At 37.3% G+C, this 13,955-nt stretch overlaps 1 long non-coding RNA gene across 2 annotated transcripts; it reads right to left on the bottom strand.

Moving 5' to 3' along the window:
* Positions 1 to 9,685: 9,685 nt before the first annotated feature.
* LOC136241991 (uncharacterized) lies at positions 9,686 to 10,921 on the bottom strand. Of its 2 annotated transcripts, none has more exons than XR_010694467.1 (7): positions 10,642 to 10,921; positions 10,526 to 10,591; positions 10,369 to 10,480; positions 10,201 to 10,300; positions 9,912 to 10,151; positions 9,800 to 9,856; positions 9,686 to 9,747 (listed from the first exon to the last, which is right to left on the bottom strand). It is a non-coding gene; the product is annotated as an uncharacterized lncRNA (long non-coding RNA). The 2 variants fall into 2 exon arrangements; XR_010694446.1 differs by having other exon boundaries at positions 10,647 to 10,916.
* Positions 10,922 to 13,955: the final 3,034 nt, after the last annotated feature.

Raw genomic sequence — 13,955 nt, 5'->3', positions numbered from 1 at the left:
TATTATTAAAATATGAGATGTCCAAGCCTCAGTGTGCTGATCAGGAAAAGAAGGCTCTGAATGAACTTTTAAACGATCATATTCGCTTACAAGAGTTAGTCATTGTAGTTTTCTAATTATATTTATAATACCTGTACTGTATCTCCTGTATGCACACACTTACAATGTATCTATATGCCATACTATGTGGTATGTGCGGTATGGTAGTAATGTATGATAGGGATTATGGCTAAGAATATCACCCAGAAAGCCAACTTCATTCTTTCTTCAAGGAAGATTGGCAGTATTGGCTAGGTACAGTACTAGTATAACCAAGCCCAAATATATATTTAAACAAATTCCAAACCCTTCCAATAATTTTTTGATATTTTCTGTTTAACTGAATATTCTAATAATTGTTTGCCTGCCTGCCTGCCTGCCTGCCTGCCTGCCTGCCTGCCTGCCTGCCTGCCTGCCTGCCTGCCTGCCTGCCTGCCTGACTGACTGACTGACTGACTGACTGACTGACTGACTGACTGACTGACTGACTGACAGGCTGACTGACTGACTGACTGATCTCCAGCCAAACATACAGTAACTTGACAATAGGTAAGGCTATGGTACGGGTTTACATGCAATTTCTGATGTCGTATCATCCCAAGATGTGCCTTTTCGCCAACCACCCGGTTTTTTTAACTGACAACGCAAGGTATATTGATTTGAGATAGTATGATACAGCATCCCTGTGTATGACCTGTATTTTCTGTACTGACTGGATTCATTGCAGAGTTTTAGGAAAAGTTAACGCCTGCCTTGTAAATTATGTAATACAAGTATAGAAAAAGAACTTATAGTTATGTAGTGAAGTGCACTTGTCTAGAGTTGGTGCTTCCTATTTAAAGATCACCCTAAGGATCGCTCCAGTGTTGTTCTCCCATCACGATTACAATCTTAGAAATGTATAAATGATAATAGATTGTTTTTGTTGTACTTATTCTGTTGTTCCGTTATTTCATATTCCGTTACTCCTCTTCATAACAGGAAGACCACATGATTGTAACAACCATATCATAGTGGTATAAACTATCAACTCTCTAGAACACAATCATGCTAATGTGCCACGCCTTTCTTTTTAACCAACTGTTAACAGGTTCCCACTGTATGCTACTACATATATTCGCTTTTACTATTGTGGTCTAAACATATTCCCGTAAATGTGATGTCATGGCTTCATAAACCAGTTTGTACAACTGTTCCAAGTATATATGCAGTATACGTACATAAAGATCTCTTTGTTTACTGAGGCCCTAAACACATGCAGTATATTTGCTTGTGCAAGATGTTTTGTGGTACATAATATTTTTTTGAGTTGCAATGGTGTAAACTGTACCAGTAAATCCATGATGTATATACTATATAATTGGTCTGTATGATTTTTCCACATCCATGCCTTTAATACCAGATTGACTTGCTTAAATTCTGCTCCTTTAATAATTGTTGCTACACTTAAGCAGTGCCATACCTGATTTTAGTTTTTGGCCATCGTGTACGTAGAGGTCAATTTCGAATACTCACCACATACAGTAGATATTTGGAACTAAGGTAATAAACATCATGTCATTTAGCCAAGTAAATGTGGTACGTGCTGTCTAGAGCACTTGTATGACTATACTGAGTTATACCAGCTACAGATAATATACAACTTACATTTTTACTTGTCTTTTGTCAATAGTGAGCAACGTCAAAGATATTCAACTAATTGTCAGCTTGCAACACAGAGTCCAACAGAGTATCTTTCATTAATAATTGATGGTATGGACCAAAATAAAACCAACATTCCTAATCTGGTAAGCTACATAGTTTACTTGTAGAATTAAGTATACTATAAAGAATTGAATTTTCAACTAGAGTAGGGACCATAGCACATTGATAAAAAGTACTGAAACAAGTTGGAGTAGTGCATGATATTAAATCACAGTAAAATAAAATATTATATCCCTACTGTGCATTTCCATTGTGGTATCTTGAGCACAGTAGGGATATAAAGTGCTAATAATAAATAATGAAAAATAATAATAACACTTCTTATTGTTTTATTGTGATTTAATATCGTGCACTACTCCTACTAGTTTCAGTGCTTTTTATCGATGTGCTATGGTCCCTACTCTAGCTGAAAATTCCAATTATTTAGTGTACTAGTTTGCTAACTTTATTGTAAATAATTGTTATGACTCGCATACCCCATCTGAAATGGTGCCGTGCGCCCCAACTATATCAATTGTCATCTGAAAAGTGAAGCATCCATTACACTTTGTTGTCAGCTATGTTCAAACTTTAAAATTCCTAATTTTTCTTTTACTTGTACATACAGTATATCAAGCAATACGGTATCAGAAATGTATACACCCACTCAGTGATAGCTAGTAAATAGATGAATAATTGGTGCAAATTTTGTTCGCACAGCTGTAGGCACTGGGAAGTAGGGACCCGTCGATTTCGCCAGCAAAATTTTTGGCATAATGGTTGGGTAAAAGCAATGAGCAAAATGCTGGCATAATAGGTGCAATTTTTGTGAAGTGGACATAAAAATTGCACAAAAGATCGAGATACTCTAATAGAACAGTCAGACACGCTAAAATATCGACAATGCATAGCTAATTGTTACAGGAACAACAAGTGACAATCGAGGTACCCTAATAAAACAGTCACACATGTTAAGCAATATTAGCTGGCTTCTTGCTTTACATGTTAGAAGTAATTTTTGATCGAAATACTCTAATAGAACAGTCACTTTAAGGCGAAACTGTAGCTTTGCACTTGTAAATATTCAATTAACAAAGATCAGTGCTGAGCAAAATTTATAATTCTTGAGCAAAATATGGAGCATAATAGGTGAAAAATAAAAGAATTGCTGGAAAGAAAAATATGTAGAAAAAAAGCAAAATAGACTGGTCCCTACTGGGAAGTTATTACACAATGATTACTTAAAATCACTGTATCTCCTAACGAAGCTTTGTGCGTCGAAGCCTGGTTTTGTCAAATTCAGTTGCACATGGAGTTGGAAAAGTCCTGGAAATATGTTAAATACATCTAATGTGAACCTGTACATGTACTAAAGTACTCTACAAGCACATAAACATACTGTGCACACAGTCATACACACACTAAAATGGAAACTCTATTTAATGGACACTTTGTGATCAAACAGAAATTAAAGTACTGGTTGTCAAATGTATTGGTAAAGGCATCTAGGGCTGGTATCAGAATATCGGGATAGTATCCCTATCGGTATCGCCTATATTGCCTGAACATTTACTATCGGACAGTAATTAACAAGTAAAATATGGAGAAATATCTGCAAAATACTTTAAAATAATAACAAGAATCAGCCTAAAAGGCTGTTTAATATCTTATGTAAAATACATGCATGGGTACATCCCTCCTTACAACTCTCTTTGAAGGCAACTAATACTAAATAGGTGAATTATCACTATCGTCTATCGTGAACAGTGTCTTGATATTGTCCGGACAGTGAAAATTTCACTATCGCTCAGCCCTAATAGGAAGGAGGTTAACAGTACTGTGTCAGGTGGTTACAATGTACACACGCAGACATACATATACTTTACCTGCTGTATTTTGTTACAGTATTTGTCATTATGTACAGTGGACCTTCGGTTATCTAAAATTTCAGACGATGATAAAATAGTATAGTTGAAGTCCATACATTTCTACACAGAGCTCTTTAATTAAATACTATATACATGTACACAAAATACTCTAATAGAGCAGTCATTTGCAATTTTAAATAAATAAGGGTCTACTGTACATGCATTCATGTAAAGATGCACTACACATGAAGGCACATGTGCATTTACAGCTAAATACTGTCGTGTATAGCTGTATGTATGTATGTATTTCATTTTGTGGTTTATGCATAGGTCAAAAAGACCAAGTCTTGCCAGAATCTTTGGACGCTACGAACACATTTAACAGGAGTGTTGGTGCATGGTACTGGAACCTTTTGCTACTATGACTATCTCCAATTCCCACATGACTGTAATTTAACTTTGATGTGTATATTACTAACTTTGCTGGAAATATCTGGTCAGAGAACCCTTCCACCAAAGCTTCCACCAAAGCTTCTTGTTGAAATGGACAACTGTGTCCGTGAGAACAAGAATAAGTATATCTTTGGTTTTATGGCGTTTCTCGTTGAAATGAACATTTTTTCAGAGGTAAGTTGTACAAACCTGACTTTAACCTGTAAGCAATATACATACATAAGTTACTAACTCACATTGATAAAGAATCTGCTTCTTCTTAATACACACGTGCTTCACCTCTGGCACAACACAAATTCTACTAGTGTTGTTTATCAACATAATCGTCAATTGATGCCCATTTGCCTATACTGTTTCTATTCAATTCAAGCATGTACAGAGTGTTTCACAGTCATTTCCACATAGGCATTTGAATGTGTCTTAGGAGAATTACAACAAGATACCTAAATGGTAGTTGTCTAGTATGTCAGTTGTGCTATAAAGTTATTAATTGGCTGTTGTATGCTCTCAAGAGCTTTAATTGTCACCTAGAACTGCTTTATTGAACTAGGCATTATAGTCCAGTCATTTTATGGAAAATAAGGGGTCAACCTTTAACTAATTGCAACACAAGCTTTCTTAACAGTTCCTAGCACAGAAAATTGTACTCTATAACATATCAAAAGTCCTAAGGAATCCCATGACGGGAAAGTGACCTTTTAGTGACCTTTTACAGCCAATTTTTGGCAAAAATTGAGAATTTTGCCTATATTTCATCCAAATATCAACCAAATTGGTCAAATGTGGTATCAAATGAATGGTCTCACTGAAAAGAACAATGTGATACTTATTTGAAGTCAATAGCTCATTTTGTTCAGAAGTTAGAGCCATTTAACTGATCAAAAAAATTGGCCGCCCACGCACTTAATTAAATTTAAGGTTTTCACTATAGTAGTGTTCTTTTCTTGACTGGAAGCACACTTTAAGCTGTGGTAAAAGACGAAAAATGACAAAGGAGATTTGTGGCACTTCAGGACTTGACTGTTACCATGGAAACCAGTCTGTACTATTGTTAGCTTGAAGCAGTTACACACTGTATATAGGCCTAACACACAGATCCACCAATTATATTGCAAACTGTACAATTTTGAATTTGCTATGCAAAGGTGGCTAGTATATGGGAAGTTCAAATAAAATTTATATAGCACATTTATGTCAACAAATCACATTCAGCTGTCAGCAAAATGCTCAGCTTTAAAGGTTTCAGCATATATTAATTATTAGTGTCCAACTAATTGCAGAGCAATGTCAGCTAATTTTCTTGTAGTATAGAGGTAGAAAACTATCACTATCACACAGCTGGGATTATTATGCTCCAATAACTGTTGCCATGATAACTAATGGTGTTGTTTACTTGGCATTAAAAAGAAGCAAAACAGTGTCTTTCTTTTGATTGCTGTAGAATATTAGAGACTAAAGCAATAGATTTCAGGTATGAGAATCAAAATCAATACTGTATTTTTCTGCCAACTAGTGACTGCTGCCAACCTTTTTGTATTTGTGTTAATAAGATTTGTGAAATCAAGAATTCAAACATTTTAGTCATAGTAGCCATATATTTTTATTTAATCATTAAGGCTGCTATATATGCCTTTTAATTTACTTGGACATTGTTGTGCATGGCCATTAATTTGTTTTTTTAGGTTTATTCTTCATGCAATCCTTGCACATTAAATTTTCTTATTCTATTATTTAGCAAGCTTTATAAGACAATTGAATAGCTAGAGTGCTATCCTCTGATCTCAATGGATAAGACATGGAGGTACTAGAAGAGTGTGTCATTTGCAATCTACCCATAGAAGCATTATCCAAAGTTACCCTAGGAGAAAAGGGATGTGCAAGCATCAATAAGGCAAGTGAAGAAAGAAGAGACACTGTGCATTGCGTACCTGGACAGTTGGTACACCAGGAATGTCGCCGCCAATATTGTAAACCAGATCAAATAGCTAAAACTTTAAGAGTGAAAGAAGAACAACCAGGTACAGCAACAGCTACAAACACTGGTAAGCATATGCTTATTGGTAAGCATATGCTTAAGCATATGCCACAGTAACAGACACTGTTCTGGTTGGTGATGACACCGATCTTCTGGTATTGTTATGCTATCATGCCTGCTTAAATTCTCATACCATATTTTTCAAACCTGAGCCAAAAAGAACCACCACCAAGAAACTTCGAGTATGGAACATTAGTGCTGCCAAGAAGAAACTTGGTCCTGAAGTATGTAAAAATCTTCTTTTCCTTCATGCTATACTTGGATGTGATACTACTTTACAACTGTATGGTATTGGAAAAGGTGCTTCCCTTAAGAAGTTCCAGTCAATTCGAAACTTTCAAGAGCAAGCAGAAGTATTTTGCACATCATCTGCTACACCGAAAGAAATAATTGCAGCAGGAGAGCAAGCTTTAGTGGCAATGTACAACGGAAAACCAGGAGAAACATTAGACTGTTTACGCTATTAGTGTTTCTGTGAGAAAGTGGCTACGAATAATACATTTGTGACCGGGCCTGCGAAAACAGGGTATGTGGGCACAAACTACAACCCATCACTATACAGATCATATCTCAGTACTAGAACAGAATATTTGTATTCTGTAACTTGCATCTTAAATCCAATTAAATGCTTACTAAGAGCAGAAAGTTGCACTGCCATAGCACAATGGCACAAAACGTTATGAGTGATGAAATTTTGAAAAAGTAGGTAAAAATCATGTGCCCACATGCCCTATTTTCGCAGGCCCAGTCACATTTATTCATCCACAAACTCTACCTCCTACTTCCGCAGCTGCCAAATACCATAGCCTACGTGTGTATTTACAAATACAGGAGTGGAAAGGCTGTGGCAGAGAATTTCAGCCACTTGAATGGGGGTGGAAAGAGTGTGATGGGACTCTAATGCCATTGTTCACTGATTTACCACCAGCTCCAGATGACCTACTTAAGATAATAAGATGTAATTGCCACACAGATTGTAGCACTATGAGGTGCACATGCAAGAAATCTAATGTAAAATGTTCTCCTGCATGTGGCAATTGCAAAGGAACAGTTTGTACCAATGTTGATGGTGTGATTCTTGAAGATGATGATAATTGATGTAGACTTTGGATTATCCTTACAGAATTTCTTAGGAATTTATGCTGTTTTATATAAGTCATAAGTTTACATTTATATCAGAGCTTATTACGTACAATCTAAGAAATTGCTATAATATTATTATTTGCTGAAAAATTACCAGTTTATATGTCACAATCATGTTAGCATCAATTCAAACACAAATTTGGTTTCCATGACAACAGACCAACGCTAAAGGCTTCTTAGTTACCCCTTGCTATCAATCATGTTTATTACCATAATCAAATCATGCATTTCCAATGCTACATCAAAACACAGTAGCCAGACAAAATTAATTAAGTGCGTGGGCGGCCAATTTTTTGATCAGTTAAATGGCTCTAACTTCTGAACGAAATGAGCTATTGACTTCAAATAAGTATCACATTGTTCCTTTCAGTGAGACTATTCATTTGATACCACATTTGACCAATTTGGTTGATATTTGGATGAAATAGAGGCAAAATTCTCAATTTTTGCCAAAAATTGGCTGTAAAAGGTCACTAAAAGGTCACTTTCCCGTCATGGGATTCCTTAGGACTTTTGATATGTTATAGAGTACAATTTTCTGTGCTAGAAACTGTTAAGAAAGCTTGTGTTGCAATTAGTTAAAGGTTAAATCATAAAATGACTGGACTAATACTGCATATTGAAGGACTGTATTGGAAATAAATGTCTATGTGTGTGACTTGCCAATGTTGGAGCAAAATAGCAAAATACATTGGCATTTTTGAATGAACCATTATGTGTTCAGCAGTGATTGAATCGTGTGCACCCTCCTCTGATTGAGGAGGTATACAAATGCACACACCAACACCCATACTACAATACACACAACTAAATATGCACAGACTTTGTAAAGTATAGTGGTCATGCATACATGATGCATATACAGTGCTGCCATTGTGGTCTATGTGTCATACATTGGATGTGCTTTGTGTGTAGATTGAGCTGGGATTCCTAATGGTTGGGCATACCCATTCTGATGTTGATCAGAGGTTCAGTTGTCTATCTAAATACTTGCAGAAGAACTCAACATTCACAATGGAAGGTGACAACAGTACATATATGTAAATACTTTACAGTGTATGTGTCACTTTGTGTTTAATTGCATAATGCCTATTAGTTGTATCATACCACTCTATTATGTAAACTATGATGTTATTCTATCTCAATTAGATCTGATTGTAGCAACAAAAGTTTCCAACAGTAATGTAGTGGATGTCAAAGTTCTGCACTACCTGTTTAATATTCGAGAGTGGATATCACCTTGTCTAGAAGCAATAAAATACCATACCGAGCCACACATATTCAACTTCCATAAGAATACCAAAGGCCAGACAGCCATGTATTATAAACCATGGGCTAAAAGTGATTGGCTACCAAATAATGATGGGCTTCTTATATTAAAGGTATGTATGTATTTACTTATGTATGTGTTGCACAGTAGTAATTTAACCATGTTTGCCATTATGAGGAAAGTAGTGAAACAAGAGAGGTTGCCTATATCTATAGATGTATGTAATCTGTCGTGGTTATAGACCAGAGTAAAGGGATTAAATATCCACTACCGTGCGAATCTGCAGGTATAGGCAACCTCTACTTTGATCGATCAAATCACTACTTTTTTGTTGATCCTTTAATATTTGCGATTTAAATAGTTTATTTTTTAGTAAAGTCAACTTTCTAATTAGTATCCTTGATTCAGCACAATTTATAATTTAAATATACTAGTTTTTTTTTGTTTTTTTGTTAAGGCATACAGCTATAGTACGTTCGCGTTGAGCTGAACCCTCAAAAACGATTAATAACTTACGATTGCTACATCACATGAGCCTCCTGTATTGCTCGATACGTAGCGCTTCTCGATCCGCTAAAAATATATTAAAAGCGCTTCATTCGAATGTAAGACACTCCAGTTATGACACTGTAAAGTTTTGCCATACATTTTCAATGGGGAAGCCTCTAAAGCGCGGCCCTTTGATGGTCATGTTGACACATGTTTGTGGCCAAGCCAGACGTCACACACCCGCCCTCAACACGCATGATTTCACCATCCGTTATGTAAGAGGCTGTAATACACTTTTACAAGAAAAATAAAACAGATTTTGTGTGTGTAAAACAGAGTTGCATAAGTATAAGAGCTGGGGCCACTGTTGCACTATTTAGAAGATAAGTGGCCTGCTTATATTCAGATAAAAAACTTCTTCAGCCTCAAAAGAGAAAAATACCAAATTATAACAGCTCAAAATCTGTTATTCAGCATTGGTGTTCCTGCAAGTGAGCCAAACAACATGTATTTTATTTCACATTCACCACAGCTGATTATTGTCTTCTGTTCCCATTTAGTCAATTTGTCATTTTAATCCTTTTCTCATCACTTCGCCACACATGTACACAGTTTTTACAGCCAGCATTTTGTTTTTTAAGTTAAAACTCTAAAATTTTCAACAAATGAAATAATACTGTTTGTATGAATTTGGGCTGATAGTACCTGTAGTGACTACCAAACACTCCTGCACTGATTTCATATACAAGGGATGGTATGTTCAACTTCTGCTAGCACAATAAAGCAATGGTATTTTTTTATTAAAGTGCACACACTTACACTTCATCTGTATTTTCATGTACTTCACAGAGTTTAATCCCAGCTACCCGATGACTCCTGGGGAACAAAATCAAGTTGTAACACCAATGCTGCAAATATCAAACAATCTTACATCAGATGAAGTAAGCCCAGAAGAAGACTTGGACCCGTTGCTGCTAGTGGAAGATTCATTAATACCACCATCATCATCTTCACTATCACTGCTGATTTGGATGAGGAATTGCTCTAGAAGTTCTTCATTACCCAAGTCTCATCCAAATACACAACTGGTCTTCCTTCAGTTCTGTTGCACCTCGTTCGTCTTTAATATTTATGATGCTGATGGACTGTGCAGGGATGCTCATAGCATACCCTGCATATACGTGTAGTGACATTAAAGCACAAACAGTTTCAATTCTAACCTCTTGTCATTAATCGTCTAGTACTTAAATCCCATATCACTCAACACTCTTTAAAGCAATGTTCTACCCCAGAGAAAACACCATCATTCTTAAGTTTGGCCTAAGACGGAGTACGTGACAAAGTTCCAGGTTTCAAAATTTAACCGTAGTATCTATGATTTAACTTACCAAAATTTTTGAGAGCGATAGATTTCCTTCCTTCCGTACAATGAATGGATCTTGTCTGACAATATCTGGGTCAAAACTGTGTGCATCAACATGGACTCGTGAACATTTGTACCTGACGATTACAATTGAGCGGGCTTGTGCAAAGTGCATTTTGTACCTTTTCTTGGCGTAAATAAACCACCTTTCTTGCGGTGCTCCATTCTAATAGATGTCCTTGAAATCCCTGCGTGGCGTAATGTATGCCAAAAACCCAGCAAAGAAGGCATTACATACAATACCGGTGGCCTTCGAGATTCTCTCCGTGATGTTGATAGAAATTTTACATTTCTTCGCTTCTTGCTTAAAGTACTCCCATAGTTTCATAAGTAGATACTTCGTTTGGCTGTTTAACTTCTTCCCAAGGGGGTTCGCTCCGCACTTGCTGACGGTGCACTGGACGCCATATTCACAACAATTAAGTGCGCGCCCGTAACATGGGCTTACGAACAAATGCGTCATAAACATTATGTTTAAAGCCTTTGATCTTGTATGGCTTCTTAATCAACAACCCAGGATTCAGCTCAACGCGAACGTACTATAGCTATAAACAAGTGAGTGTTCTATTAGGGTGACTGCTGTATTAGAGTATCTTGAGTCGGCCTGCAAAGATATGTTCCTGCCCAAAAAGGGTGTGGTCATCATGGTTTCGATCGATTATTAGAGTATCTTGAGTCAGCCTACCAACTTGAAGGTGTGTGGTCACTGTTAGAAGAGAGACATCTGTTACAGCATAAAAGGGGTGTGGTCATCGTGGTCTAGATCAATAATGAGTAGAACGAAGAATGCGTGGGATCTTGAGACCTATTGTGAATATGTAGGTAGTTACATATTCCTATCTATCTAGTACTGGTACCTCCGTACAGTAGCGTAGTCTTAAGCGCCTTAAATAATTTTTGTATCATCTCTTTAAAAAAGTGTTGATATGGAAAATTAACGCCTTGATATGGTTTCGTTGGATGAAGAAGACAAGCAGGCTTATTGAAGATAAAAGAATAGACAAGGCACAGAGGGCACACACTCTTCAGACCCCTAAAAGGCAAATCCCACTGGTGAGTTTGTTATCGTGGTGTAAAATTGTGGCCGTGCGCTGCTTCATTTGGCCTCTAGGCTTTCTGCCTCACTGACTCACTCACTGACCACTGTCACTGACATTTTGACTATTTAAAAAAAATTTATATCCGGCCAGTTTGTAATGCTACGTTTGATGCTAGATAGACTATTATTATTCCATAAAGGTGATTTTTGTCACATAAGATGTTTGTAAGTTGGTTTTTTAAAAGCAGCATTTTTGGAGGTGCACATTATTTCTGGCAATCTCTACTTAAACAGTACTACCATACTGTTTAATACACTAATCCACCTGACTAAAACAGCCACCTACCTATATTAAGGCCAAAAACTCTTGGCCCAAAGGTGACCAAATTAGACAGGTTCCGCTGTATATGCATACATGTTCAATTTGTATTTTGGTAATGAAAGTTGTGCTTGTAGTAATTTTATGTTTGCATATATTTTGTTTACAGTCTATTCCATCAAACAAGCCAGGTGTATTGGAACCATCTCTTACAAAACAGGACATAGGTCAAATGGTCAAAGATGTGCCAAAATATTGTAACACCGGTATATTTCCACCTAATTCCAAGGATAAGTGGGACTCCTTTCTCTCCACTTTCAATACCGTCTATGGCACAGTACCATCAGTAACTCCACGGTGGATAGTTGATGACCTTGCACCATTGAATCAAAGAGGAATTATCAGCATAAATCCTTCTCTGCCAGTGCATGTGGTTGAAAAAACTAATAATGCAAGACAAGTTAGACAGGTAAACAGTCTGTCTCATGCAATATGCACATGCTTATTTGAATGTTACATCATACAGTATGATAGTGTTCTATATTGGGGATCATAAATAATCATCCCAAAACCAGCCTCGCAATATCTTCATGATTAATCCTTTAGCAGTACTCAAGCCCTAAATGCCTTCTGTGTGACTTCCCAAAATGCTTCGGCTATCAAATTTTTTATTCAGTGGAATTTTCTGCTGACTGGATGCCTTCAGACAAGAACAACTCAATAACAATAAGGGCTGTTTTGGGCTTGATTAAGCATTCTTTCTGCCCAACTGGTATATACCCTTTGGCATACTACAGTACATACAATGCATGCATCATAGACTTACTTTTATCCTTCCTTCTTTGTGTCCCATTGCTTTTGGTGAGTAGCGTGCATGATAGCTTCCCCATGTTTGTAAGTGTGTGTGTACATGATGGTTTCCTCATGTTTGTAACAGGAATGGTCTGTATTTCTCCGTAATAACTGGATTGATTACAGTGTCACTTCTTGTTTGTTCTTTGTTTGTATCACTATGTAATGGGCTGAACATAGCACTATCAAGATTATCTAATCCTAAACTTGCCTGCATTTGTCAGATATGCTTTTGGCAGATGGTTCTCTGGCACCCTGTATAACCATACCGCATATTATGTTTATATTTACCCAGGAACATGCTGGAATGGGTCCAAATACTTTGGATGTATGAGCAGAGTGATGATTCTAAGCCAACTTAAGGGAAGGGGTGGCAGAGAAGGAGGGAGGGGGGCTGTAGCCCCTGCTAAAAAGATAATGGAGGGGCTTAGCCTCCTTCAAATTATCTATAGAGCATGCCAATAGAATCAATAATTCGAGATACTCCAATAGAGCAGTCACACTATTCTTCAGAGAAACATTGTAGCAGGCTATGTATGTAGCTATAAATAAGCAGATATAGTTGGTGGAGGGCAGCTATTATCAACAGGCAATTACCGTTATTTTGGTCTTCGACTTACAGCTAGGCCATGTCATCCCTTGGCTGCACCGGCAGCTCCCCCCTCCTAAATATAGGTGTCTTTGCTGTCCTTGCTTAAGGGTCAATACCAGATACCGGGTCAATACCACGATATGTTAAGTATTGTTGTTTATATAAGACAAGTTAAGTGTTGTGTTTGCTGTCATAGATTGTACTTGGAAAGGATGCAAGACCAAAAGCCAGTCGAAGATCTGTTTCCAGTACCACCTCTCAACAAACAAGATCTACAGCTGCCTCCACATCATCCATTGCTGAATCAGCTTGCAATGCTGCAGTTGGTAGTCATGTGTTACTAAAGTGTGAGAGGTATAAAGATTTTGTTCCCCAAATTGGGAGGTTGAAAGCTATCAAGGAAGCTAGCGTCACTGTACAGTGGCTAGAAGGGGAATATGAAGGCAAATGGAAGATTCGGAGATTCTTAAGCTATCTGGTTTGTTAACAATTGTGTTTGTTGTAGTGCACCTATCAATGTATTGCCCCACTACCCGGCCCCCCTCGGGCATATATGGGGCTATAGTGGGGATTTGACACAGCCGAATGTCAAATGCCCCATAGTAGGGCAAACCTATCTTGTCAAATTCCCACCGTTGGCCCCAGTTGCAACGCGGGATTAACTCGAGATTTGACATAGCGAAGGAAGTTACAACAAAAAATATTTGGGCACCTACTGAACGATCGTCAAATGCCCCATTGTAGGGCAGC

The sequence above is a fragment of the Dysidea avara genome, chromosome 1 (assembly GCF_963678975.1).
Source record: "Dysidea avara chromosome 1, odDysAvar1.4, whole genome shotgun sequence".
Taxonomy (NCBI): domain Eukaryota; kingdom Metazoa; phylum Porifera; class Demospongiae; order Dictyoceratida; family Dysideidae; genus Dysidea; species Dysidea avara.
This window is presented reverse-complemented; position numbering and strand designations above follow the sequence as displayed.